The following is a 27,523-nucleotide window of genomic DNA, read 5'->3' as shown; positions in this document are numbered from 1 at the left end:
TAGACACACTTACCATATTTTTTGGACCATAAGACATACCTAGGTTTTAGAGAAGGGAATAAGGAAAAAAAAAAAAGTTGAAGCAAAAAATGTGGTCAATTCTGTACTTAATATCCCCTATCTTAGTATATATGGTCCTCTCATCCCCATCCTGATACACATGGCCCCTTCATCCCTATCCTGGTATGTATGGCCCCCCTCATCCCTACTGTGCTATGCATGGCTCCCTCATCCCTTATACACGGCCCCCCTCATCCCTAACCTGGTATGCATGGCCCCCCCATCCCTACCCTGGTATTCAAGGCCCCCCCTCATCCCTACCCAGGTATGCATGGCCCCCCCATCCCTACCCTGGTATTCAAGGCCCCCCCTCATCCCTACCCAGGTATGCATGCCCCCCCTCATCCCTACCCTGGTATGCATGGCTCCCTCATCCATATCCTGGTGTGCATGGCCCCATCAGAAAAGATTAAAAAAAAAAAACCATTACACTTACCTTCATCCACTCCCTTGCAGCGTCCTGTTCCGATGCCAGCAGCTGCTTAATGCTTGTAAGCAGCGCATGGCAGGGACGTCATGCGCTGATCACAAGCAGAGCACAGCTGCCGGAATTCTCAATGATCTGTATGGGACTGTGTTCACAGAGAGCAGTGAGTATTCATTGCTCTCTAGCGAACACAGTGTCAGCCAGAGCCTTCCTGCTGCTGCCGGCGGTCACGTGTGCCAATACTTAAGAGAAATGAATATTCGCCCATTCCATGAATCTTCATTTCTCTTAAGTATCAGCACACATGACCACTGGCAGCAGCAGGTAGTCTCTGGCTGACACTGTGAGCACTACTGAAGTGCAATGAATTCTCAATGTGCAGAGCATTGAGTATTCCGGCAGCTGTGCTCTGCTTGCAAGCAGTGCATGACGTCCCTGCCATGTGCTGCTTACAAGCATTAACCCCTTTGTGACCCAGCCTGTTTTCACGTTTCTGACCCGGCCAATTTTTACAATTGACTCCTGTCCCTTTATGAGGTAATAACTCTGGAACGCTTCAACAGATCCCACTGATCCTGAGACTGTTTTCTCATGACAAGACATATTGTACTTTATGATAGCAGTAAAATTTCTTCGATATGACTTGTGTTTATTTGTAAAAAAAATAATGGAAATTTGGCGAAAATTTGGAAAATTTTGCAATTTTCCAAATTTTTATTTTTATGCCCTTAAATCAGAAAGTCATATCGCACAAAATAGTTAATAAATAATATTTCCCACATGTCTACTTTACAGTAGCACAATTTTGGTACCAAAATGTTTTTTTTCGTTAAGAAGTTTTAAGGGTTAAAATTGACTAGCGATTTCTCATTTTTTCGACAAATTTTACAAAACCATTTTTTTAGAGACCACATCACATTTGAAGTGACTTTGAAGGGTGTACATGACAGAAAATACCCAAAACTGACACCATTCTAAAAACTTCACCCCTCGTTGTACTCAAAACTACATTCAAGATGTTTATTAACCCTTCAGGTGCTTCACAGGAACTTTTGGAATGTGGAAGGAAAAAATAAATATTTACTTTTCTTTCCCAAAAATTTTCATTTAGACCTAATTTTTTTTACTTTGGCAAGGGTAACAGGAGAAAAAGGACCATATATATTGTTGTGCAATTTCTCCTGAGCATGCCGATACTGCATATGTTGGGGAAATCTACTGTTTGGGTGCACGACAGGGCTCGGAAGGGTAGGAGCGCCATTTGACTTTATGAATGTAAAATTTGATAGAATAATTAGCGGAGGCCATGTCACATTTGAAGAGCTCCTGATGCGCCTAAACAGTGGAAACCCCCCCACCAGTGACACCATTTTGGAAACTAGACCCCTTATGGAACTTATCTAGATGTGTATTGAGCACCTTGCACCCACAGGTACTTCACAGAAGTTTATAACGTAGAGCCGTGGAAATAAAAATCACATTTTTCCCAAATAAATCTTTTCTAGCTCCATATTTTGCATTTTCATAAGGGTAACAGGAGTAATTGCTTAACACAATTTGTTCTGCGATTTCTTCTGAGTACGCCGAAACCCCATATGTGGGGGAAAACCATTGTTTCGGCGCACAGCAGGGCTTTTTATTGCAAAAACTACAGTAGTTTTTGCATCACCATATTTTGAGAGCTATAATTTTTTTCATATTTTGGCCAACAGTGTCATGTGTGGGCTTGTTTTATGCGGGACGAGCTGATGCTTTTATTGGTACCATTTTCTGGCACATGACATTTTTTGATCTCTTTCTATTCTGATTTTGGGAGACAGAATGAACAAAAATCAGCAATTCAGGAATTTTTTTTTTGTTTTTTAATACCGTTTCGCATGTGGTAAAATTAGTAAGGCAACGTTATTCTTCGGGTTAGTACGATTACAGCAATACCTCATTTATATAATTTTTTAACATTTTGACGCTTTTACACAATAAAACCTATTTTATAGTTAAAATTAATATATTTGCATCGCTTTACTCTAAGAGCTAATTTTTTTTTCATTTTTCTGCGGATGGAGCGGTTTGGCAGCTTGTTTTTTGTGGGACAAGGTGACGTTTTCAGCGGCACCATTTTTATTTATATCCATCTTTTTGATTGCGTGTTATTGCACTTTTTGTTTGGCAGTATAATAATAAAGCATTCTTTTTTGCCTCGTTTTTTTTTTTACGGTGTTCACTGATGGGGTTAACTAGTGGGACAGTTTTATAGGTCGTTACAGATGCAGCGATACCAAATATGTGTACTTTTATTGCTTTGTTTATTTACATAAATAAATGTATTTATTGGTATAATATTTTTTTTTCTTGACTTGGGGATTTTTAAAAAAAATATTTTTACTCAATTTTTTTTTTTTTACTTTTTTATATCGTTCCAGGATGGGACATTACTAAATAATGTTAGATTGCTGATCTGACACTTTACACAGCACAGTGTCAGATCAGCGATCTGACAGGCAGTGAAGGAGGCTTTTCAGGTCCTCTGTTTTCTCAACCACTTCCCTATTTCTTACCATCAGTGTCTAAATAAGTATTTCTAGTTTATTTTTTATCAATTAACAAAATGCAAAGTAAATTGAACAAAAGAGAAATCTAAATCCAATCAACATTTACAATGACTGCCTTTTCCCTTCAAAACAGCATTAATTCTTCTAGGAACACTTGGACAAAGTCAAGTAAGATTGTAGTCACGTTTTTGAGCTATTGTACCAAACAGTTTATAATGATCAGCATTTTCATAAGTAGGCAGAAGCATTAACTGAAATAGAAACAGCTGTGTAGGAGGCTTAAAACTGGGTGAGGAACTGACAAAGTCTGCTAAAAAGGTGAGGAAGTGGAAGACAGTTTCATGTCACATCACAGGTCATACAACATAGTATGATGCAGCTCAGTAACAAGACAAAGGTAGTTACACTGCATCAGCAAGATCTTTCAAAGGCAAATATAACAAAGCAGACTGGGGTTTCAAGATGAGCTGTTCACGTTCTTTTGTAGAGGCACCAAGAAATGGACAACGTTCAGGACCATAGACACAGTGGTCGGCTAAGTAATGTAGTACAGCAGATGGAAGACACCTCACGCTTACTTCCCTTCAAAATCAGCAGATGCCTAGTAGTGCCATGAACTTCAGCTCAGAACTTGCAATAACCAGTGTGACCCAGTTGCACCCATCTACTGTTTGGCAAAGACTAACCAAAAGTGGTATTGATGGAAGAATTGTGGCCAAAAAAAGTCATACCTTTCAAATCCCACTAAGGACAACATCTGCAAGGAGTTTGAATGTTCTCCCTGTGTTTGCGTGGGTATCCTCTGGGTTCTCCGGTTTCCTCCCACATTCCAAAGACATAATGATAGGGAATTGTGAGCCCCATCAGGGACAGTGATGATAATGTCTGTAAAGCGCTGTGGAATTAATGGCGCTATATAACTGAGTAAAATAAATAAATACCTTCAACATCAAAGCAAGATCAAATGACTAAACTTAATGAGGACATAGGAATTGGGGTACAGACAAAATGGGAGCTCATCCCTGGATTGATGAGTTAAAATTTGAAATATTCGGCGGTAACATTAGCCAGCTTGTTTGCCAAAGGGTTGTAGAGCAGTACAATAATGCGTGTCTGCAGACAACAGTAAAGCATAGTGGAGGTCAATTGCAAGCACTTTCCTACCCACTTTGAAAAGTTCTTGTGAATATGCTTTTTCTTCACGGAAAGGAGGGGTTGTAGTCTATATTGGGTAATAATGTTGTAAATAACTAACTGACCCATGTTATGACTCAGTGTGTTTGGTGTGGTTATGTTAGTGCAGTGTAACCCCTTCCCGTAAACATCTTTTTTCCGGATTTCATTGGTAATATACAGGAGAGAGAACCTGCAGCAATTTCTGATGCCTTGATAATAATTCCATCACCTGTGAAATACTAAGAAAATACTGAAAACCTGACATGTTGAGGGGTCATAAAAAGGACTGGAGTTTGGGAGGCTTGGAGAATGAAGCAAGCATCCCGATATCTGGCCCTGATAACCTGCGCCCATACACTATGATAAATGAAAATGTTGCATTTATACATAGAGATATCATTCCAAGGCAGCAGTGAATTGCATCACAAGCTAAAAGATTCAGCCTTTGAGGAAAGGCATAAAATACAAGTGTAAATCAATTTTTCTTCCTCTTTCATGGTGTTTTTAATTTACTTTCTTTTGAGTGTAGCAAATGTAGACTTCAGGGGAAATAAGTCCCCTGATGTGCAGACATGCCATCCCAGATATAGTAGAAGTAACCCTCATATTACCCTCATGTTTTCTATTATGTGAAATTACCCTTTTCTACATATGCATGAAACAGCACAATACAAAGTACAAAGACAACTCAAAGGGGGAATTATCAATAGTGCCATAAAATGAATGGATGCAGTGAGTTGTTAAAAATATTGCAAATATGATTAAATATATCAAAATTATGCATAAAACATGATACATGTATATATTCTGCTTATGAAATAAAGTTAGAAACTTTTCCACATGCCACCAGATAATGGGCATGCAAACACAGCATTATTTTAAAACTCCTCTTAAAGCGTTTATCCTGGACTTTTTTTCTATTATAGGCTTAAAAACTAACAGACTGCTCCTGTCAGCAATTCAGCAGCTTCCGCTGACGTCATGTCGACAGAGCAGGGGGTTCTCTTTCGCTCTGGTCTGTTGACTGGGCGTCACTTCCAATATCATTTTGCTTGACAACTGCCTAGCAAAGAGGAGCCAGTTGTCAATCAGCATGTCATGCTCCATAGAGTAGCCCGGGAGAAGATATGCTCTGCTGATGTGGAGCAGCTAAATCACCGGCAAGAGTAGTCATCAATCGCTCTGAGCTGGTGTTGGGTAGAATAGGCAGGTAGTTAGCAACTACCTGCTTGTTGAGTTTTAGGGTCATAGTAAGAAAAAAAAAAGAGATCTGGATAACAAATTTAAAAATGCCTCTGTTTTTCAAAACCATTTCCATAAAAATCATCAACAATAAATAAAACTTTTACCAAAAAACATGAGACAAAGTCTCTAATCGAAAGATAAAGTTACTAATAGCATAAGTAAGATATCGAATAGATGAAAGGAATACCACAATATCGAGAGGCTATTTATGACACCTGGACCTGTTGAAGCGTCTGTGTACGCGAAACGGCTGTCGTCCGTCTTTTTCCCCGCATGCCTCATGTTATGTGCCCGTCCTTTATTGTGTGACCTTTAATGGTTGAATAAAGAAACACTGCACTGCAAATCTGGGTGAGTGCCGCATCTTTTTCCTTCTCTTACAAATTTAGCATGTTTTTTCTGATGCTGAGCACCATTATTCCCAGCAGTGTTTTACACACTGTGTGCCTGTGATTGATCCTCGACTTGTTGCTGGTGGATTAGAGTCTTGGTGCCGTTCATCTGGGCTTTCTTTGAATTGATTTACAAGTTTATGACCACTTGTGTTCAAAGTGCTGCACATTGTGTTGGATTGTTAATGCAGCCCTCTTCTCCCACTCTTGACACACTGATAGCAAGAATGGAGACAGTGATCTTGGGGTTGTACTCATTCTTCTTCTTCCTCCAAACACAGCGAGTGGAGTTGATACCAAAAAGTTCTAGTTCAGTCTCATCTGACCACATGACCTTCTCCCATGCCTCCTCTTGATCATCCAGATGGTCACTGGCAAACTTCAAATGTGCTTGGACATGTGCTAGTGTAAGCAAGGAGACCATGTGTGCTCTGTAAAATTTTAAGCCATGACAGCGTAGTGTGTTACTAACAGTAATCTTTGAGACTGTGGTCCAAGCTGTAACAACCCTGCTGGCATCACTGCATGGCGTCCCTTCTTAATGACCACTCCGGGCCATGCTGTGAGTTTTGTCCTCTCCTGGCTCCTTGCTTTGTGCCTCATGTTCTTGCTTTCTGCTTACATCCTGGCTGTGTACTTAGGGGGGCGGTGTCGGCTCTCCCTGACTCTTATAGAGACATCGTGAACCTTCCTAAGGTGTCCCCAGCTAATTGTCAAGAGGCCTCACGTACTTAAGGCATCCCCGCCCAAAGGAGGATGCCTGAGCGACTACTTCCCTCAGTGTCTTGCTACTGAGGTGCCAGGTCCTGTCCTGTTTCTGCCTTCTCTGGGGGCTGTATACCCAGACCTGTCTCTGTGCTTTGAGTGTCTTGTTTCCTGCCTTCCTGAGGGCTTCATACTCAATCTTGTATAATATATCCTGTCCCTGTTCCTGTACCTGACCTTGTCTGAACTCAGTCCTAACCTGTACCTGTTTGTATCCTTGTCTGTGGCTTCCTTTCCCTGCTGTGTGTTTCCTTGTGTTTACTCCATCTGCCTTGGCCTCCATCCGCACCTTGCGGTTCTGCTTTGCTCTTGCTCCGCACCTTGTGGTTCTGCTTTGCTCTCGCTCCACACCTTGCGGTTCTGCTTTGCTCTTGCTTTGCACCTTGTGGTTCTGCTCTTGCTCAGCAATCCTGCGAGTTATGAATAGGTCACCGAGGACAATAGCAGGAATAGGCTAGGTCACCAGGAAACCAGAAAGGTTGGTATCTCAGTAGATTGCAGAACCCTAATCCTAGCAACACAACTAGCAGTAGCCATGGGGCACAAGAAAGGTGAAATCTAAACTGCCCCGGAGTAGAACACCAAAGAAATAGATAGCCCCCAAACATATATTGTCGGTGAGACAAGATGAGGCACAAACACAGGCAGAAAATAGACTGAGCGAATGATGGGGCCCAAACTGTCTAGATATGATAGGAAAGGAAAGACACTGTCTGCAATCACGCAAAAACCCTAAAAAATCCAACACGTCTGCAAAAACACTGAGGCCTCACGACCTCTCCCCCACTATATCAGCATTCTGGTGTGAACTGGCAGCAAAGCAAAAGAGACTAATATAACAGGGGACTGAACAAACTGACACAAGCTATAACATATAGAGTGGGGTCCAGCACTGCCCCAGCAGGGAGCATGCTGAACCCTTACAGCAAAGCAGAAAGAGACAAAACAGATCAGATGCAAAGGATTAGCAAATGAACAACTTAACTGAAAAATGCAGAATCAGGCAGGAGACAGCAGACCTCAAAATGCACAGGAAGAAACAATCACCAGCAGCAACTGAGGGAAGCCTGCTCACTTATATCCTCCCAGTCAGTAAGCCCTGATTTCCAATCATCATCGTCAGGTGGCAGACTTCTATCAACCCGGCCAGCTACACTACCCGCAGTAACCACCGGAGGGAGCCCCGACTCTGAAGTCAGATCAAGAGAATTCAGAACATCTGAGGTTCTGCTATTGCTCCGCAATTCTGTGGTTCTGCTCTTGCTCCACAATACTGCAGTCCTGCTCTGCTTCCATTCCGCATCCTGTCTGTGTACCTGTCCTTCCCGAATCAGTTCCAGCTCCTCCAGTCTGAACAGGCCCCTACCTGTTTCCATATATCACTCAACCCTACCGAGTCAGTACCTGTCCCACCTGTCCTGCCAGAGTGTCAGCCGTTCCTGCCTGTCCTGCCAGAATGCCAGCCATTCCTGCCTGTCCTGCCAGAGTGCCAGTCGTGCCGGTCTGTACTTGCCTGTACCTGCTATCAGTGTTCACTCCCTCAGTGGGATCAGCTGCTACAGCCAGACACCGCCCTGGAGTGGCACCTGGCAGCTACCTGCCGCACCAGCCTGACCTCACCATCAGAGGCTCCAGTGAACAATGTAGCTGCTTAGACACGCCCCTTCCAGGGTAGTCTGGTTTGTGGCACATTGTGGCCACAATCCCATGCTTGCGCCAACCAGTCAGGGCTCGAACGTAACACAAGCACTGTTCAGGTTCTGTAGTTCTGCACTGTTCCTGATTTTTCTCAGAATTATCCTTACCCCCCGAGGCGAGATCTTGCACAGAGCCCCACACCGAGGAAGATTGACATGCATCTTGTGCTTCTTCCATTTTCTAATAATTGTGCCAAAAGTTGTCTCACCAAGCTAATTGGCTATTGTCCAGTAGCTCATCCCAGTCTTGTGCAGGTCTAAAATTTTATCCCTGGTTTACTTAGACAGCTCTTTGGTCTTGGCCATGATGGAGAGATTGGAGTGTGATTGATTGAGTTTGTGGACAGGAGTCTTTTATACAGGTAAAAAGATCAAACAGGTGCAATTAATACAGGTAAGGCCTGTTTCACACATATGTTCTTGATGTCAGTTGCCAGCCGTGAAAATGGCGGAAAACGGATCCGTCTCCGTTCTCACATCAGTGTGTGCCACCGGATCATTGTGTTGACGGATCCGGCAAAGGATGAAATTTAAAGGAACCGCTGCCTGGAAAAAAAAAGGAGAGAGAGAGATTTTCACGATCCCGGAATGGCATTCAGGGTTAAAAATGTTCACGGAGAAAAGCTGCTGGGCCTGCGCAGTTGAAAATAGCAGACCGTCAATGAAAAAAAACGCTGCAGAGTCCATCTCATCCGCCTGGGAGACGCTAAAATATTGGAGGATCCGTCAAAAAACGGGTGTGACGGCCGACCGTCAGTCAAGATCCGCCACTAATGTAAGACTATGGGGAAAAAAACAGATCTGCCCTTTTTTGGCGGATCCGTTTTTTTCAGAAATTGGCGGATTTTGACTGACGCCAAAAAACTGATGTGTGAAACAGGCCTAATGAATGCAGAGGAGGAGGGCTTCTTAAAAAACACTAACAGGTTTGTGACAGCCAGAATTCTTGCTGGTTAGTAGGTGATCAAATACTTATTTCATGCAATAAAATGCAATTTAATTATTTAAAAATCGTTCAATATGATTTTCAGGTTTCTATTTTTAGATTCTGTCTCTCACAGTTACCGTATTTTTCGGACTATAAGAAGCAATTTTTTTCTCCAAAAATGTGGAGGAAAATGGAGGGCGCGTCTTATAGTCCAGATGTTCCGGCTCTGGCTATGGTGGGGAGGTGGGGGAGCGGTTTTGGCGGAGCAGCGGGTCACAGAGGCAGGAGCTGGCTGCTATCGTTAACTCCTGTGGCCGCTGCTAAAGAAAAATGAATATTCACTGCAATGGACGCCCATGACAGTGGCATAGAGAAGCATAGCGCAGGGAGGGTGCTCCCTTCGCACTGCCACCAGAACAATGCGATGCAATCGCGTTGTTGCGGTGGTCTCCATGAAGACCCCTGGCTCCAAGATGGCCGTGGGGTCCTTCCGGGGCCTGCAGGGATGTGACATACACGTCACCGCTATTCCCGCGCATGCGTATTAACGATGTGGCTGTTACTGCCCCTGCGTGGGAATAGCGGAGACGTAAGGCCACAAACTGCGCCTGCGCAAGTGACACTTCTGCTGTGCCTTATGGGAGTCCGGGACAGCGGCCACTGGCGATTATATATGTAGATTGTTTGTAATATGTATTTGGTACCAACTGTATTATAGGATAGCGCCCCTTTAGCCATTCACTGAGGATTTTAGATTTACCCTGCAGTCCTCTTACCCACATTGAGGTCCGGCCCAATTTTCGCTGCTAGTTCCATTGGGAACTACTTTTAGTTAGAGCAGGGGTGGGCAATTAATTTTCCCGAGGGGTCACATGAGAGACCATGACTGTTGTGGAGGGCCGAACCAAAAGCTTGAAATTAATTCTACTCATTATTAATTTATTAATATTAATTGTATCAGTTAATATTGAGCAGAATTAAGTATGCTGACACCTCCTATATATCTTTAACCCCCCCACAGCCCCTTGTATACAGCATGAGCCTCACACAGCCTACTACATATGCGGCATGAGCCTAACACAGCCTACTACATATGCGGCATGAGCCCCACACAGCCTCCCCATGTACGGCATGAGCCCCATACAGCCTCCCCATGTACGGCATGAGCCCCACACAGCCTCCCCATGTACGGCATGAGCCCCACACAGCCTCCCCATGTACGGCATGAGCCCCACACAGCCTCCCCATGTACGGCATGAGCCCCACACAGCTTCCCCATGTACGGCATGAGCCCCACACAGCCTCCCCATGTACGGCATGAGCCCCACACAGCCTCCCCATGTACGGCATGAGCCCCACACAGCCTCCCCATGTACGGCATGAGCCCCACACAGCCTTCCCATGTATGGCATGAGCCCCACACAGCCTCCCCATGTACGGCATGAGCCCCACACAGCCTCCCTATGTATGGCATGACAGTATACAGCCTTCCCATAGCCTCCCCATGTCCTGCAAATCACCCCCATAGAATACCCATGTGCTGCACGTCAACCCCATAGAATCCCCATGTGCTGCACGTCACCCCCATAGAATCCCCATGTGCTGTGTGTCACCCCCATAGAATCCCCATGTGCTGTCACCCCCATAGAATCCTTATCTGCTGTCACCCCGATAGAATCCCCATTTGCTGTCACCCCCATAGAATCACCATGTGCTGTCACCCCCATAGCATCCTCATGTGATGTGTCACCCCCATAGAATCCTCATTTGCTGTGTCACCCCCATAGAATCCCCCATGTGCTATCACCCCCATAGAATCCCCATGTTCACCCCCAGAGAATCCCCATATTCATACACATGAAAAAAAAAACAAAAAACACCACATACTCACCTGTCCCGTTCCCAGGCGCTCTGCTTTTGCTGCTGTCTCTGGAGCGCTGACTCTCCAGCGGTACACAGCTGACGTGATGACATGACATCATTGCGTCAGCTGTTTTACATGCCGATTGGTGGAGGAAGTGTCCGGAGGCCCTTCCTCCACCAATGCTGACAGCGGGCGGGTGGGAGGCAGCGGGCGGGAGGGCATGGTGCCGCCCATGGACCTCAGGTTTCCAGCCCCACGGCTGTTTCGGTCCGTGAGCCACACTTTGCTCTGTGTACATCTAACTGTTAGAGAATGCAGCCCCTCCCCCATTCCACTCAAATTGCGCTGTGCGCTCTCCTATGAAGCCAGGCTGTGAGTCTCCATGGCAACGTGCCCGTAGCGTGGCTGGCTCCGGGGCGTTGCCATGGAGACTCATGAGGGAGTGGCTCCGGGGCGTTGCCATGGAGACTCATGAGGGAGTGGGCCAGTCACGTGGGACGCTGAGCTGCCTGACGCCACTCCCAGTTACTACGGAGCGAGCGCTGCCGCGATGCCTTTTGGGATTCGGGGACAGTGGCCACTGGCTATTATATATGTAGATAATCCTCACAATTAAATTCTTGCAAACCCTGTGACAATGTTATAATTGAAGTTAGTTAAATAAGAAATCATTTTAATTTTCATGATCTATTTTAAAGATGTATTTTCACGCATACATCATCATTTGCAGTATATAAACTATATGTGGCTATTTATACTCGGTTATGTACCAAACCTGTCTACTCATTGCTGCAATGATGAGAAAATTAGCAACGTAATGAGACTGACCAATTCGAAGTCTGGAGAAAAAAGTCACAATCTGTGATTAAGGATTCAACAGTATTGACATTTTTTGTGATCGTTTTTAGTGGACTCAGTAGATTTCAAAGGAACCCCTCTAAGAATCATGAATGTGACACTACCATGTAACATCCCTTTATTCATGCTGCCCTATGTGTCCATGGTCCAAAACAGAAGTTGCTAACTGTTGGCAGCGGATAATTCAGGATACTCTCCAAGCATGTGGCAATGGAGCTTCTATATTCAGGAACAAACAGGAACAACATGTGATAAGCTTAATAGATCAGGAATACATCATTTGTGTGTCTTTATCTGCAGCATCTACAGCAGGCTGCTATTCTCATACACAGACACAGGAAATACAGTCACATGCTCTCCCTGTGTGAGCCTCTGGGAGTTTTTTTTTGTTCTAACTTTATGAACAGCATACAAATCTAGTACCTAAACACTCATAGACAAGAATGGAGTTGTTGCACCAAACATTAGTGTTGAGTATTATACCGGAATCGGAAGTTCCCATAATGCAATGAGCCAGTTTGATTTTATTCAGCCAATGAGGATCCTAAGAAGTGTGGGCACATCCATTTAGAGCATGTTAGGCATGTAACTACTGGCATGGCTGTGATTGGCTGCTGTAGTGTGTTCTGCAGCCACCTCCGGTTGTAGTCCACTCAGTGTGCGTCACTGTCTCATACATTGTCCTTTTTTGCATTAGTGCTGCTCATTTTTCCAGATTTCTCCTATTAGTGTGGTTCCATCCGTATCCAGCTAGTTTGCTTGCAAACACTATATAGGAGTAGATAGAGGAGCCTTTCTGCAGCCGTGCAGAGCTAGTGCACACTTCTCTGCACTGTTCCCGGCTGCCTGCGAGGTCTCTGTGAGTGCAGCTCACGCTGTAGTGTGTTCCGCAGCCAGCCACCTCTGGTTGTAGTCCGCTCAGCGTGCGTCACTGCCTCATACATTGTCCTTTTTTGCATTAGTGCCGCTCATTTTTCCTGATTTCTCCTATTAGTGTGGTTCCATCCGTATCCAGCTAGAATATTTGCAAACACTATATAGGAGTAGATAGAGGAGCCTTTCTGCTGGCTTGTGCCCTGCAGCCCCAGCCAGATAAGTATTATCCAGCTAGATTGCTTGAAAACACTATATAGGAGTAGATAGAGGAGCTTTTCTGCAGCCTTGCAGCGCTGTTCACAGCTGTCTGTGAGGTCTCTGTGTGAGTGCAACTCACGCTGTAGTGTGTTCTGCAGCCACCTCCGGTTGTAGTCCGCTCAGCGTGCGTCACTGCCTCATACATTGTTCTTTTTTGCATTAGTGCTGCTCATTTTTCCAGATTTCTCCTATTAGTGTGGTTCCATCCGTATCCAGCTAGAATATTTGCAAACACTATATAGGAGTAGATAGAGGAGTCTTTCTGCTGGCTTGTTCCCTGCAGCCCCAGCCAGATTAGTATTAGCCTATTTTTTGGAGCCTCATCCATTGCATTGTAGGTTACCTTCTTGCATTGTAATAGCTACAAAAAGTTTGTGATACTATCGGTTTTACATCTTTGGGCACATCCAGTGTCTTTTTGTGAAAAAAAAAAGTTAATAAAGTTCACGAAACACTCCACTTTACAGTTGTGTAGGCCACATTAGCTCATATTAAAGTCTAGTCCACACTTTATAAAATTAGTGTTTCTTATACCTGTTAGCAGCTGTTCAGGAATAAACACACTAAGCCCTTAGTACTTTTCTGCCTATCTTTATCAGTCTACCAAGATGAAGAAGGCAGGGAGTAAGGCACGTGGTTGTGGGCGTGGAGTTTCTGCAGGGAGAGGACGTGGGGATTCTGTGCCTGCTGCGGGCACCGGTGACTCCGCATCCCCCAGTTTTCCCAGGGAACAGTCCTTTATGCGCAGCTTTGTAGGAGCTCGCCGTACTCCACTGCTGCGGGACGAACAAATTGAAGCCGTTGTCGGATGGTTGGCAGCTAATGCATCGACTTCAATTAGTTCCACATCCTCTCAGGTCCAGAGCACTGAAGAGCACCCATCTGTCTCTTCACCACCTGCCAGATTGCCCAGGAAGTCAGAGAGCCCTGGACAGGAGCCATCTCTACTTCTGTTCTCTGAATCTGTTGGCTTGGAAAGAGGGGGCCAGCCAAGCACCATTCGAGAATTTGAAGAAGAGGTAGTATGCAGTGATGCGCAACAGCTTTGTCTCTCTGAATCTGAAGAGGCGGGTGGGCCAGTGCCTATGGTCAGCACACCTCAGTACGCATCTGATGACGAGACTCAGGTGCCACTTTCTGGTGCGTACTGTGCTGTTGAGACTACCCAGGAGAAGCAGTCATTTGAAGAGGGTAATGTTTGAAGAGGGTAGTGTAGATGATGAGGTCCTTGACCCATCATGGCGTGAGGTACAGGAAGGTGGTGGGAGCAGCTCTGAGGACGAGATTCCCCGAACGGCCAAAAAAGGAGGGAGGGGGCAGACTCGGTTGCCTGTAGCCTCTACTTCGGCACCCATTATGAGCATGCCTCTTCCAAAACCCAAAACGGGCGCTCCCAAGACTTGCAGTGCCTGATCCTTTTTTGACACAGTTGCAGATGACATTTGCTTTGTCAAATGCAAGCTGTGTAATTAGAAAGTGAAAAGAGGGAAAAGTGTCAGCAACCTCAATACCACAAATATGTGGAAACATGTGCATACCAAGCACGTGGTGGAGTTACAAAGACACACTGAAGACCTAGGCCAACCTACAGCGCCACCTACCACCTCTTCAGCTCGTGTTATAGCCTCTTTCTCCAGCTCACACACAGCTGGTTTGGCTTCCTCACAGGATCGCCATGGAAGAACCTCTGGCACTGTTGTACAGAGACACAGTATCATTCCACCCACAGCACCACGTTCCCTGTCATCCTCACACTCCCTGGCCAGTCTACAGCCTTCGGTAGCACAGGCATGGGAGAAAAGGTGCCCATACTCGGCAAACCACCCCCGACCACAGGCTCTGAGTGCTGGCATTGCAAAACTACTGTCCCTTGAAATGCTCTCATTCTGGCTGGTGGAGACTGACACCTTCCGTAACTTCATGGCATTGGCAGTCCCACAATACAACGTGCCCAGCTGCTTTTATTTCAGCAGGCAAGCCGTCCCTGCCCTGCAAAAATATGTGGAGGGAAAAATAAAACATGCGCTACTAAACGCCGTCAGTAGCAAGGTCCACCTGACCACCGATGCGTGGACCAGTAACCATGGACAGGGACGATATCTTTCCCTCACTGCCCATTGGGTAAATGTTGTGGAGCCGGGTACAGATCTGGAGAGTGGCGCTGTACGTGTTCTGCCAACTCCGAGGATTGCAGGAATCCAGTCTGTACACATTGACTCCTCCTCATACTCCAGTTCCTCTGAATCAGCGCTGCAGGAGCCGTCACAGTCTACCTCCACATGGACCTGTGAACGCTTACCTGTTACGACCGATATAAGCAAAGCCGTGGCCAAACGTCAACAGGCCGTATTGAAATTAATTTCTTTGGGGAATCGAAGCAACACAGCGCAGGAGCTCTGGAATGCCATCAAGCAGGAGAGCAACGTGTGGTTTGTGCCAGTGAATCTCCAGCCAGGCGTGGTAGTGTGTGACAATGGCCAAAATCTGGTGGCAGCTCTGGGCCTAGGCAACCTTACTCACATCCCATGTCTGGCACATGTGCTCAACTTGGTCGTGCAGAGTTTTTTGAGGGACTATCCGAATTTTGATGCACTGCTGCACAAGGTCCACATAGAGTGCGCTCACTTGCGGCGTTCCAGCATGGCAAGATCGCGCATTGCAGCTCTGCAGCACCGATTCCGCCTTCCGGAACATCGCATCATCATCATATGTGACCTACCCACCAGGTGGAATTCAACATTACATACTGTATGTTGAAGAGGTTGTGTGAGCAGCAGGCAGCAGTAATGGAGTACCAGCTGCATCAAGCGCAAACAAGTCGCACTGCGTGCCGTTCACACTTCACCACCACAGAGTTGGCCTCTAAGAAGGACATCTGCCACGTTTTGCGTGCCTTCGATGATTCCATGCGGATGGGGAGTGCAGATGATGCAGTAGTCAGCATAGCTATCCCCCTTATCTGCCTGCTTGAAAGAACACTGCAAGCACTAAGAGAGGAGGTTGTGGAAGAGGTGGAGGATGAGGAGTCACAAATGCCATCTGCTTCTGGACAGTGCGCAACGTGGTTCCTCACAAAGGCCTAGGCAGGGGACACTGAGTCAATGGAGGAGGAAGACATCTGTCCAGAGGAGGGAGGTACATAATGCTCTAGTAGTCAGTATGTAGAGCGAGGGTGGGGTGATGCAGAGCAGGCAGAGATGACACCTCAAGCAGAGGACAGCGTTTCTTGGCCAGTTGGCAGTCTGCAGCACATGGTTGATTTCATGCTGCAGTGCCTGAGAAATGACCGCCGCATCGCCCACATTCTCAACACGGCTGATTATTGGGTGTACACCCTCCTAAATCCTCGCTACTGGGACAACTTACAAAGCCTCATAACACCGTTGAATCGGGAGTGTAAAATGCGGGAGTACCAAGACACACTGGTGCATTCCATCATGTTCTCCATTCCACCCGAGAGCAGTGCTGCTAGTGCTTTACAAAGCAGCTCAGTGCGTCGAGGCAGTGGAGGAAGCTCTGCACAAAGAGGGAGCAGAAGCAGCGCCTCAGCACAAGGCAAGACCAGTATGGCCCAAATGTGGCAAAGTTTTGTGTCCCCCGCCACAAATGTCTACACCATCACAGACGGCTCCAGTCAGCAGGAGGCAATGTTTCCGTCAGATGGTGACAGACTACATGTCTTGCCCTCTGTGTTCTCCCACACTGCTCTTCCCCCTTCAAGTTTTGGGTCTCTAAGCTGGATACATGGCCAGAGCTTAGCCAGTATGCATTGGAAGTGATGGCTTGCCCTGCTGCTAGTGTATTATCGGAACGCGTCTTTAGTGCTGCAGGTGGTGTACTAACAGACCGTTGCATGCGACTATCCTCCGATAACGTTGACCGGCTTACTTTTCTGAAAATGAACAAGGCCTGGATCTCGCAGGAATTTGCCAGTCCTCTTCCAGATTAAATAATTGGTTGGCAACAGTATCCAGGTCTCCTGTTGTGTTCATGTTTCTACCACCTGAACTGTAATCCCTGGGCTCCAACACCGCCAGTTGCTGCTCAGAAGTGCCGTCTGCACAGTCAACACTTGCTCCTGTGTTACTGGGGTTCAGTAACGTCAGCTGATCCCCTGCTGTGTGTCCGGCAATTTCTCCCGCTCTGTCCACATTCACACTACTACAGATATTAAACTTGCTCCAATTAGGCCTCTGGCTACACTCTGTTTCTACTGTAATCCCTGGTCTCCAACACCGCCAGTTGCTGCTCAGAAGTGTCTTTGGCACGGGTACTCCCTCCTGCCCAGCCTGGTTCCTGCACGCCAGCTGTTTCCGGGTAGTGTCAATGTCACTTTGCCTCCAATATGTTGTCCTGTCATGTTGCGGTCGGGTTAGCCGACTCTATGGTGCCTGCAGTTTAGGTGCTTCCTATGTGGGCTGCGAGATCTGGCAATGAAGGCTGTTTCCGTAGTGCCAATAGGACAAGCTCCCCCTGTAGGACTGTGGGTTTCGGTAACTCCGGCCGGCTCGCGGCCTTGCAACTTTTTTTTCATGTGTACCTTCTGCTGCCTATCTGAGTTCCAGTACCATTAGCTGGTTCTTTGGAAGTCAATCTTGAATATGTCCCCCTGGGTTCCAGTAACGTCAGCTCGTTCCAGGCCTTTGGCTTAGGTGCCTCCTTCTCGGTATCCGCGTTCCACCAACGTCTGCTGGTCCTTGGTATTGCTTTCTGGCACAGGTACCTCCTGCTTAGTAACCGGGTTCCAGTACCATCAGCTGGTCCTCGGTAGTTCCATTGGCTCTTGCACCTTTGGCTACCCATCCCGGTTCCAGTACCGTCAGCTGGTTCTCAGCAGTTCCTCAGCCTTCTTGTACCTTCTGCTACATTTCCAAGTTCAAGCTTTTTGAAATGGTTTTTGGTAATCACTCTGGATTTCCCTGATGATGACCCTAAAGATGACGACCCTGAAGACCACCCCGAAGAAGACGACTCTGAAAACGACGACCCTGGAGACGACGACCCTGAAGACCACCCCGAAGAAGACCAAGAAGATGACCCTGAAGAGGATGATGAAGGAGAAAGTGTGGGAGAAGTAAAAAAGAAGGTGAAGAGCATGGAAGTAGTGAAACATAAATATCTGACAAAATATAAAAAAGCTTACCATAATCAATATGTTTGTAACTCCGAACGTCTTAAAAAAAAATTAATTCCTGCTATTCCATTTGATTGGGCTAAACCTCTATTCCTTTAATGTCTCCTCCACCTCCCCCAATACATTCTACATTATTCTTAGTTATTTTCCTTGATGTAGAATTAACCTACAAGGAAAGTAAGGGTTTATTTTCATTCCGATATTTGTGTCCCATTGACTTGCATTGGTTTCCGGTATCGGAATCGGCGATATCCGATATTTTTGGGGTATCGGTCCGATCCAATCCGATCCGATATTTCCCGATATCGGAAGGTATCGCTCAACACGACCAAACATATTCCAACACTAACCTTCAACATTACTGAACTAAGAGACAAGACTCATCTTAAGGGTATATTTACACATTGTTAATTTGCTCTGAGTTTTCCACATGGATTGGTGAATGGAAAATTAGCTGTAAGTGCAAATTTTTACTAAAATTTTAGGTCAGGTCCAACTTTGTAAAGTTACTGCTAGATATTTGGCTTAATTTGAAATGTAATGTATTTCCTCATAAAACTATATATAAAACTGATCTTTTTTAACAAATAAGTAGATGTGGATTACATGCAAACTAATAATCTGTAGGTCATTAGAAATCACAATTCCTGCAAATGTATTGGGAATTATTTCATAATTTGATTTTCTGGTCATATCACCAGTTGCTTACTTGTTGGAACAGCATACTCTTTAGTGCTGTTCTTGCTGTAAAAAATGTTGAGATCCCAAAGGGAATTTGACATTTCAGGATTTAAGTCTAAGGCTGGAGTCACACTGCCATATTTCTCATGCGATAGTCGCATCGCACTTCACGGACTGGCCGGCACCTCTCCTGACCTGAGCATGACAGCATAATGGATTACTATGCAGATGTCAAGCTCAGTTCAGGAGATGTGCCGGCCAGGGCAAGTTTTACGATGCGATTCTCCCACGAGAATTATGGCAGTGTGACTCTGCCCTAAGGGCAGAGACACACTGGCGTATTTCTCCTGCGATAATCGCATTGCACTGAACGGACTGGCCAGCACCTCTCCTAACCTGAGCATGACAGCATGATGGATTACTATGCAGCTGTCAAGTTCAGGTCAGGAGAGCAGACAGCCAGTGAGAGTTTTACAATGCGATTCTCGGACGAAAAATACGGCAGTGTGTCTCTGCCCCTAGGTGTAGGATGGTAAATGTTAAATTATCTTCTGGCAGGAGAATATTTCTCTTAAAGATTCTTTTAATACTCAACATTTTTTGTGATGGACATGTTATACAGTTGTGGCCAAAAGTATTGACACCCCTGCAATTCTCTCAGATAATACTCAGTTTCTTCCTGAAAATGATTGCAAACACAAATTCTTTGGTATTATTATCTTCATTTAATTTGTCTTAAATGAAAAAACACAAAAAGAATTGTCCTAAAGCCAAATTGGATATAATTCCACACCAAAAATAAAAAAGAGGGTGGACAAAAGTATTGGCACTGTTCGAAAAATCATGTGATGCTTCTCTAATTTGTGTACCTGTAACTTACCTGTGGCACCTAACAGGTGTTGGCAATAACTAAATCACACTTGCAGCCAGTTGACATGTATTAAAGTTGACTCAACCGCTGTCCTGTGTCCTTGTGTGTACCACATTGAGCATGGAGAAAAGAAAGAAGACCAAAGAACTGTCTGAGGACTTGAGAAACCAAATTGTGAGGAAGCATGAGCAATCTCAAGGCTACAAGTCCATCTCCAAAGACCAGAATGTTCCTGTGTCTACCGTGCGCAGTGTCATCAAGAAGTTTAAAGCCCATGGCACTGTGGCTAACCTCCCTAGATGTGGATGGAAAAGAAAAATTGACAAGAGATTTCAACGCAAGATTGTGCGGATGTTGGATAAAGAACCTCGACTAACATCCAAACAAGTTCAAGCTGACCTGCAGTCTGAGGGTACAACAGTGTCAACCCGTACTATCCATTGGCGTCTGAATGAAAAGGGACTGTATGGTAGGAGACCCAGGAAGACTCCACTTCTTACCCCGAGACATAAAAAAGCCAGGCTGGAGTTTGCCAAAACTTACCTGAAAAAGCCTAAAACGTTTTGGAAGAATGTTCTCTGGTCAGATGAGACAAAAGTAGAGCTTTTTGGGCAAAGGCATCAACATAGAGTTTACAGGAGAAAAAAAGAGGCATTCAAAGAAAAGAACACGGTCCCTACAGTTAAACATGGCGGAGGTTCCCTGATGTTTTGGGGTTGCTTTGCTGCCTCTGGCACTGGATTGCTTGACCGTGTGCATGGCATTATGAAGTCAGAAGACTACCAACAAATTTTGCAGCATAATGTAGGGCCCAGTGTGAGAAAGCTGGGTCTCCCTCAGAGGTCATGGGTCTTCCAGCAGGACAGTGACCCAAAACACACTTCAAAAAGCACTAGAAAATGGTTTGAGAGAACGCACTGGAGACTTCTAAGGTGACCAGCAATGAGTCCAGACCTGAATCCCATAGAACACCTGTGGAGAGATCTAAAAATGGCAGTTTGGAGAAGGCACCCTTCTAATATCAGGGTCCTGGAGCAGTTTGCCAAAGAAGAATGGTCTAAAATTCCAGCAGAGCATTGTAAGAAACTCATTGATGGTTACCGGAAGCGGTTGGTCGCAGTTATTTTGGCTAAAGGTTGTGCAACCAAGTATTAGGCTGAGGGTGCCAATACTTTTGTCTGGCCCATTTTTGGATTTTTGTGTGAAAAGATCAATGTTTTGATTTTTGCTTCATTCTCTTTTGTGTTTTTTCATTTAAGAAAAATTAAATGAAGATAATAATATCAAAGAATTTGTGTTTGCAATCATTTTCAGGAAGAAACTGAGTATTATCTGACAGAATTGCAGGGGTGTCAATACTTTTGGCCACAACTGTATACGGTAATAGTTTTCTCTTTTAGGTCTGTAGTGTACTAATTTTAGTTCCTCCAATTTTCTAAGTTTGCAATTTGTACTTTGGGAAGTGATATAGTTCAAGATGTTGTTTTTTTCCCCACTATAGTATTATTTCTATTTTTTTATATTTTCTATTTATTATACTACTAGCTGAAGAGCCCGGCGCTGCCCGGGCAGAGTAACTAACTACGGTTAGTTATAACAAATTATAATGATTATATCTATATATATATAAAGCTGAGTGTATAGCCCCGCCTTCTCCGCATAGCCACATTCACTATAATATCCCACTTCATCCCGTCAGCCAGAGCTACCAGACTACTACCCCTAATATCCCACATCATCCCATCAAAGCCAGTAAAAGTAGAATAGTGAAATTGCACAGAAACATGGTTCACTAAGATCCCAGGTTTTCTACTGATCAAGCTGATATTCTCACTTATCTGCCACCATAAATATCACAGTCATGCTTTTCACCAATGGACAAGCACAAACTGTTAGGGATGACGGAACGCACTAATAAATAAATAATAATTGCGTTCGCTGCCTGGGGTCCACCGTGCGGTAAGTGTTACACCGCTGCTAGATAATGGCAGACGCACAATATGGCGGTATATCGCACACGGGTTGAACGTCACCCGGTGTGCATTGAGCATACTCTGTTATCACCACAGAGACGCTTAGAACTTAAATGTAAATGCTGAGCCTGTTGACCTCACAGGTCTCAGCGGTGTGCACACACGGTATACTGTCACAGGACTAGGCCCAAGACTCAGGGTCAATGTCCGTCTAGACCTACTGTGCGTGCGGCGTCGCTACCGTGGACGCCAACAAGTGCTGCTGACTGCAGCACGGTGACCGAGCCAGCCGCCACACGACAATGCCCAAGAGGAGGCGCACTGTCGGGCGCTATTGCTGTAAAATATGAACTGTGGCCTGTAGCCCGCCACTGACTGGCGCTGACTCTATGACTAAGTCCCTATCCACACACGTAATATCAGAGGGAGGGGATCATAATGAGTCATTCGCAGGCACATGCATTCATCATCATTCACACAGATAGCAATAAGAGTCTATACTAGCGCATGGCCGAGAGGCCATGCAGGCCTTTTATAGCCGTGCGCTTCTGGGACCTTCCAGATCTCTGAGATGGACCAATCGGATCAGGAGAAGGACCTGAGCACGTGACTCCCGATCTCCACTGGGAGATCGTCTCATGAGCATGCCCAGTAGCGCGGCGAAAGGACTTAGCCTCTGGAGTGGCTTGCTGCAGGGCAGGCTGCGCTACTATTGCTGGTCCAGAGGTGGCAGCCACAACCAGACCCAGAGAACTGGTCTGAGCAGGGCGTCTGGATCGCCGAGATTGCTGTGCAGGTCCCTGAGAGGTCGCAGGGGAATGGGAGACCGCTGGCTGCTGGGCTCTGGATTCCTGCTGTGCAGTTGCAGGAACCCGACGCCTAACATTACCCTCCCTCCTAGGGCCCCCCTCTGAGCCTCGCTACGCTCAAAGGCCGTGATCAGGAGTGGAGCGTGGATGTTCTCCACTGGCTCCCAGATCTGGGCCTCTGGACCATGACCCTTCCAGTCCACCAAATAAAATTTTTTGCCACACACAATGCTGCATCCCACAATGGCGTTAACCTCAAACTCATCCGAAGACAAGTCTGATGAGCCCGGCAGATGACTCGGAGAACCGGGCCATGTGAATAGTTTTGAGACGGGACACGTGAAAGATGTCAGAGATGGCCAAATGTGGTGGAAGAGCCAGGCGGTAGACCACCGAGCTGATTCGCTCGAGAACCTTAAAAGTCCGATGTATGGCGGCGCCAACTTGGTAGACTTGGCCCTCAGCTTGATATTTTGAGCAGAGAGCCACACCAAGTCGCCGGGGGAAAAGGTTGGAGCGGGACGCCGATTTGTGTCGGCGGACGCCCTCATTCTTTCTTTAGAGGCTCGAATAGCATCCTGGGTGTGATCCCAAATGTCGCGAGCCTCCACTGCCCAGTCTGCCACCCTAGAATCAGTGGAGGACACTGGCATCGGGACAGGGAAGCGTGGATGCTGGCCATAATTAAGAAGGAACTGCGTCTGACTAGTGGAATCAGCCACTGTATTATTCATGACAAATTCAGCCCATGGTAGCAAGGATGCCCAGTCATCCTGCCTGGCAGAGACAAAATGCCGCAGGTATGTGACCAAGGTTTGGTTGGCTCTCTCAACCAACCCGTTCGTCTCGGGGTGATAAGCGGAGGACAGGTTTAGCTCAATGCTGAGTAGGCTGCAGAGCTCCCTCCAAAACCGGGACGCGAATTGGGGACCTCGGTCACTGACAATTTTGCCCGGCATGCCATGCAAATGGAATACATGTTTTATGAACAGTGTGGCAAGACCACGAGCGGAAGGCAACTACGCGAGTGGCACCAGATGCACCATTTTAGAAAAATGGTCGGTGACTACCCAGATGACCGTAATGCCACCAGACTTGGACAGGCCAACCACAAAATCCATGCCAACCATCTCCCAAGGTCTGTCTGCCACCGGTAGAAGATGCAATAATCCAGCCGGCCTCTGTCTAGAGGACCTGTTCCGCGCACACGAGACGCATGCCTGTATGTATTCCTTCGTGTCTCGAGTCATGTGTGGCCACCAATAAGACCTTGCCAGGAGTTCTGTGGTCCGCTTATTGCCGAAGTGACCACCCACCCTGGACATGTGTGCCCTCGCGAGAACCTCCGGCCGTAGCTGAGGAGGGACAAAGGTCTTGCCCGGCGGCAATGACTCGAGAGCAACTGGAGCCACAGTCCTAAAACTCTCAGTAGGGGGAATTAGCCGAGGCTCAGCCTCCTCTTCCTCCGCTGAAACCACCGAGCGCGAGAGAGCATCCGCACGGACGTTCTTCTTCTCTCCATAGAGATAGTGCAAGGTGAAGCTGGAGAAGAAGAGCGACCACCTAGCTTGATGAGAGTTCAAGTGCTGGGCCGTTTGTAAATAGACCAGATTTTTATGGTCCGTATACACCTGGAAGGGAAACTGGGCTCCCTCTAGGAGATGTCTCCACTCGGAAAAGGCCAACTTCATTGCGAGCAGCTCCCTGTCCCCGATGGAGTAGTTCTTCTCCACCGGTGAGAAGGTCTTAGAGAAGAAGAAGCAGGGATGCTTCCGACCTTCCATCCTTCTGGAAAAGGACTACTCCTGCACCGACGGAAGAAGCATCCACCTCTAGGATAAAAGGTTTATCCACATCGGGACGGTGTAAGATGGGAGCACCAGCAAAATGGGATTTTAGAGACGAGAAGGCCTTGGAGACTTGTTCAGACCAAGCCTTAGGATTAGCTCCTTTCTTTGTGAGAGCAACCAGAGGAGCTACCAGTGTGAAATAGTGGGGGATGAACTGGCGATAATAGTTGATAAACCCTAAAAAGCGCTGCACCGCTTTGAGTGGATATGGTTCCTGCCAGTCCATTACTTCTTGCAGTTTGACCGGATCCATAAAAAATCATTTGAAAGGTTACTCACCAAACCCTGACTGATGCACTGGCAGGATGCAGCAGAACCCCATTGATAAAGGTTTAGGCAGCACAGGTGCATTCCACTGATAAGGACAGCCAGTAACCAATTGTGGTCCGGCTGCCCAGTGGAAATGCACACAGATGAGGCTTGCACAAGGCATAAGTCACACTGATAAATGTGATGCAAAAGTGTCTGAGCAGCCTATTGATCACGCCCATAGTATTAGCAGGCGGGCTGCTCTGCACTATAAATACATGCATCACACAAAGAACCAAGCCAAGTATAAAGGGTTCTAGTTGCATCCTGCTGAAAAGTGCAAAAAAGATAAATAGATATGGGGTATTGGTTACTATTTTGGCCAAAGCAGATAAGCTCACAACCCAACGTCAAGGGTCCCCAGATATTGTGAGTCCCTAACACTAAATATAAACAAACACTAATCAGAAAAAATCCATAAAAAATCATTTGAAAGGTAACTCACCAAACCCTGACTGATGCACTGGCAGGATGCAGCAGAACCCCACTGATAAAGGTTTAGGCAGCACAGGTGCATTCCACTGATCAGGAATGATTTTTTATGGATTTTTTCTGATTAGTGTTTGTTTATATTTAGTGTTAGGGACTCACAATATCTGGGGACCCTTGACGTTGGGTTGTGAGCTTATCTGCTTTGGCCAAAATAGTAACCAATACCCCATATCTATTTATCTTTTTTGCACTTTTCAGCAGGATGCAGCTAGAACCCTTTATATTTGGCTTGGTTCTTTGTGTGATGCATGTATCTATAGTGCAGAGCAGCCCGCCTGCTAATACTATGGGCGTGATCAATAGGCTGCTCAGACACTTTTGCATCACATTTATCAGTGTGACTTATGCCTTATGCAAGCCTCATCTGTGTGCATTTCCACTGGGCAGCCGGACCACAATTGGTTACTGGCTGTCCTTATCAGTGGAATGCACCTGTGCTGCCTAAACCTTTATCAATGGGGTTCTGCTGCATCCTGCCAGTGCATCAGTCAGGGTTTGGTGAGTTACCTTTCAAATGATTTTTTATGGATTTTTTCTGATTAGTGTTAGTTTGACCGGATCCATAGCCAACCCCTGGGCTGAGATGATGTAGCCCAGGAACGGCAAGGACTACTGCTCAAACTGGCACTTCTCCAGCTTGGCGAAAAGACAGTTCGCCCGCAGACGGTCGAAGACTGTGCAGACATCTCTCCGGTGGGTGGTCAAATCTGGCGAAAAGATGAGGATGTCATCCAGATAGACCACCACCAAGGTAGAGAGCATATCGCGGAAGACGTCGTTAACAAAATCCTGGAAGACAGCAGGTGCATTACAGAGGCAGAAGGGCATGACCAGTTATTCATAATGACAGTCCCTGGTGTTAAATGCTGTCTTCCACTCGTCTCCTTCGCGAATGTGAATCAGGTTGTACGCCCCCCGCAGATCTAATTTTGTAAAGACCCGGGCCCCTCGCAACCTGTCAAATAATTCAGAGATCAACAGAAGAGGATACTTATTTTTAACCGTTATGGCGTTGAGACCTCTGTAATCAATGCAGGGACGTAACTCTCCACTCTTCTTCTGCACGAATAAGAACCCTGCACCAGCCGGCGACACCGACTTTCTGATAAATCCTCTTGCCAGGTTCTCTCGGATATATTAAGACATAGGCTCCATTTCAGGGAGTGATAGCGGATGCACGCAGCCTCTAGGAGGTTCCGTGCCTGGCAATAGATCTATCGGATAATCGTAAGGACGGTGCGGCGGAAGCGTCTCCGCAGATTTTTTAGAGAAGACGTCCGCGTACTAATGGTACGGTTTGGGAAGCGCGGAGAGATCCGCGGGTACTTCAGTGGAAGCTACCTGAACACTGCCCCTCAGGCACCTTCCCTCACAGTCCTTGCTCCAACCCAGTATATTCCCTGAAGCCCAATCAATATGAGGGGAATGGCAACGGAGCCAGGGAATTCCGAGAAGCACCTGGTCGATGCCATCAGGCAAAATGAACAAGGACAAAATCTCACGGTGTGACGGTGAGATTGAGAGACCGAGTGGTGCTGTCTGGTGGGTCACCTGAAATGGTAAGGGTGCACCATTAACCACCCTGATGGTCAGGGGTTGGGGCAGTAACACCAGAGGAATAGCGTGCTTTATGGCGAAGGTCGTGGACATAAAGTTCCCTTCTGTCCCAGAATCCACCGTGACCTCTACCTCCCAGGTGGAAGCCCCGCTATCTAAGATCCCTCGGAATACTGGTTTGGGAGAAAAGAGTTTCATATTAGTTAGACCACCACCTACGACCACTGGATGTGATAGTTTTTTCGACCGCAGAGGACACGTGCTAGCAGAGTGACCAAACTGCCGGCACTGGTAACAACGTGCGGAGCTTTGCACCGGACGTGGCTTGGGGCCGGCGCGAGACACTTCCATAGGTTCAGAGGGTGTATGCTCCTGAGCGGGAAATCTTAGCGGCTCGGAGAAGGTGGGAGCCAAGTTAACCCTTCGTCTGGATTACGCACGTTCCAGCCCGCGCTCCGTAAACCGGAGATCAATGCGGGTGGAGATGGCAATCAATTCCTCCAGACTTGTGGGGACCTCTCTGGTTGCTAGAGCATCTTTGACATGCTCCGCTAACCCTCTCCAAAACACTGGGACGAGTGCTTTATCAAGCCACTCCAGTTCGGAAGCCGATGTCCGGAATCGGACGGCATAATGGCTGACTGAGAGAGACCCCTGTGTTAGGGCCAATAATTGGAGAGCGGTGTCGTGCGTGATCCGTGGTCCCAAAAAGACCTGCTTCAGGGCCGTGAGGAACTGAGCAGCACCCTGAA

The 27,523-nt window shown here is 46.5% G+C and overlaps 1 protein-coding gene across 2 annotated transcripts in view; it reads left to right on the top strand.

Moving 5' to 3' along the window:
- CORIN (corin, serine peptidase) overlaps window positions 1-27,523 on the top strand; it is a 562,174-nt gene that overhangs the window by 234,899 nt on the left and 299,752 nt on the right. The window lies entirely within an intron of this gene.

The sequence above is a fragment of the Dendrobates tinctorius genome, unplaced genomic scaffold (assembly GCF_039654945.1).
Source record: "Dendrobates tinctorius isolate UK_male_01 unplaced genomic scaffold, ASM3965494v1 ptg000079l, whole genome shotgun sequence".
NCBI classification, from domain to species: domain Eukaryota; kingdom Metazoa; phylum Chordata; class Amphibia; order Anura; family Dendrobatidae; genus Dendrobates; species Dendrobates tinctorius.
Note: the sequence above shows the minus strand (reverse complement) of the source record. Positions and strands in the feature narration are given on the sequence as shown.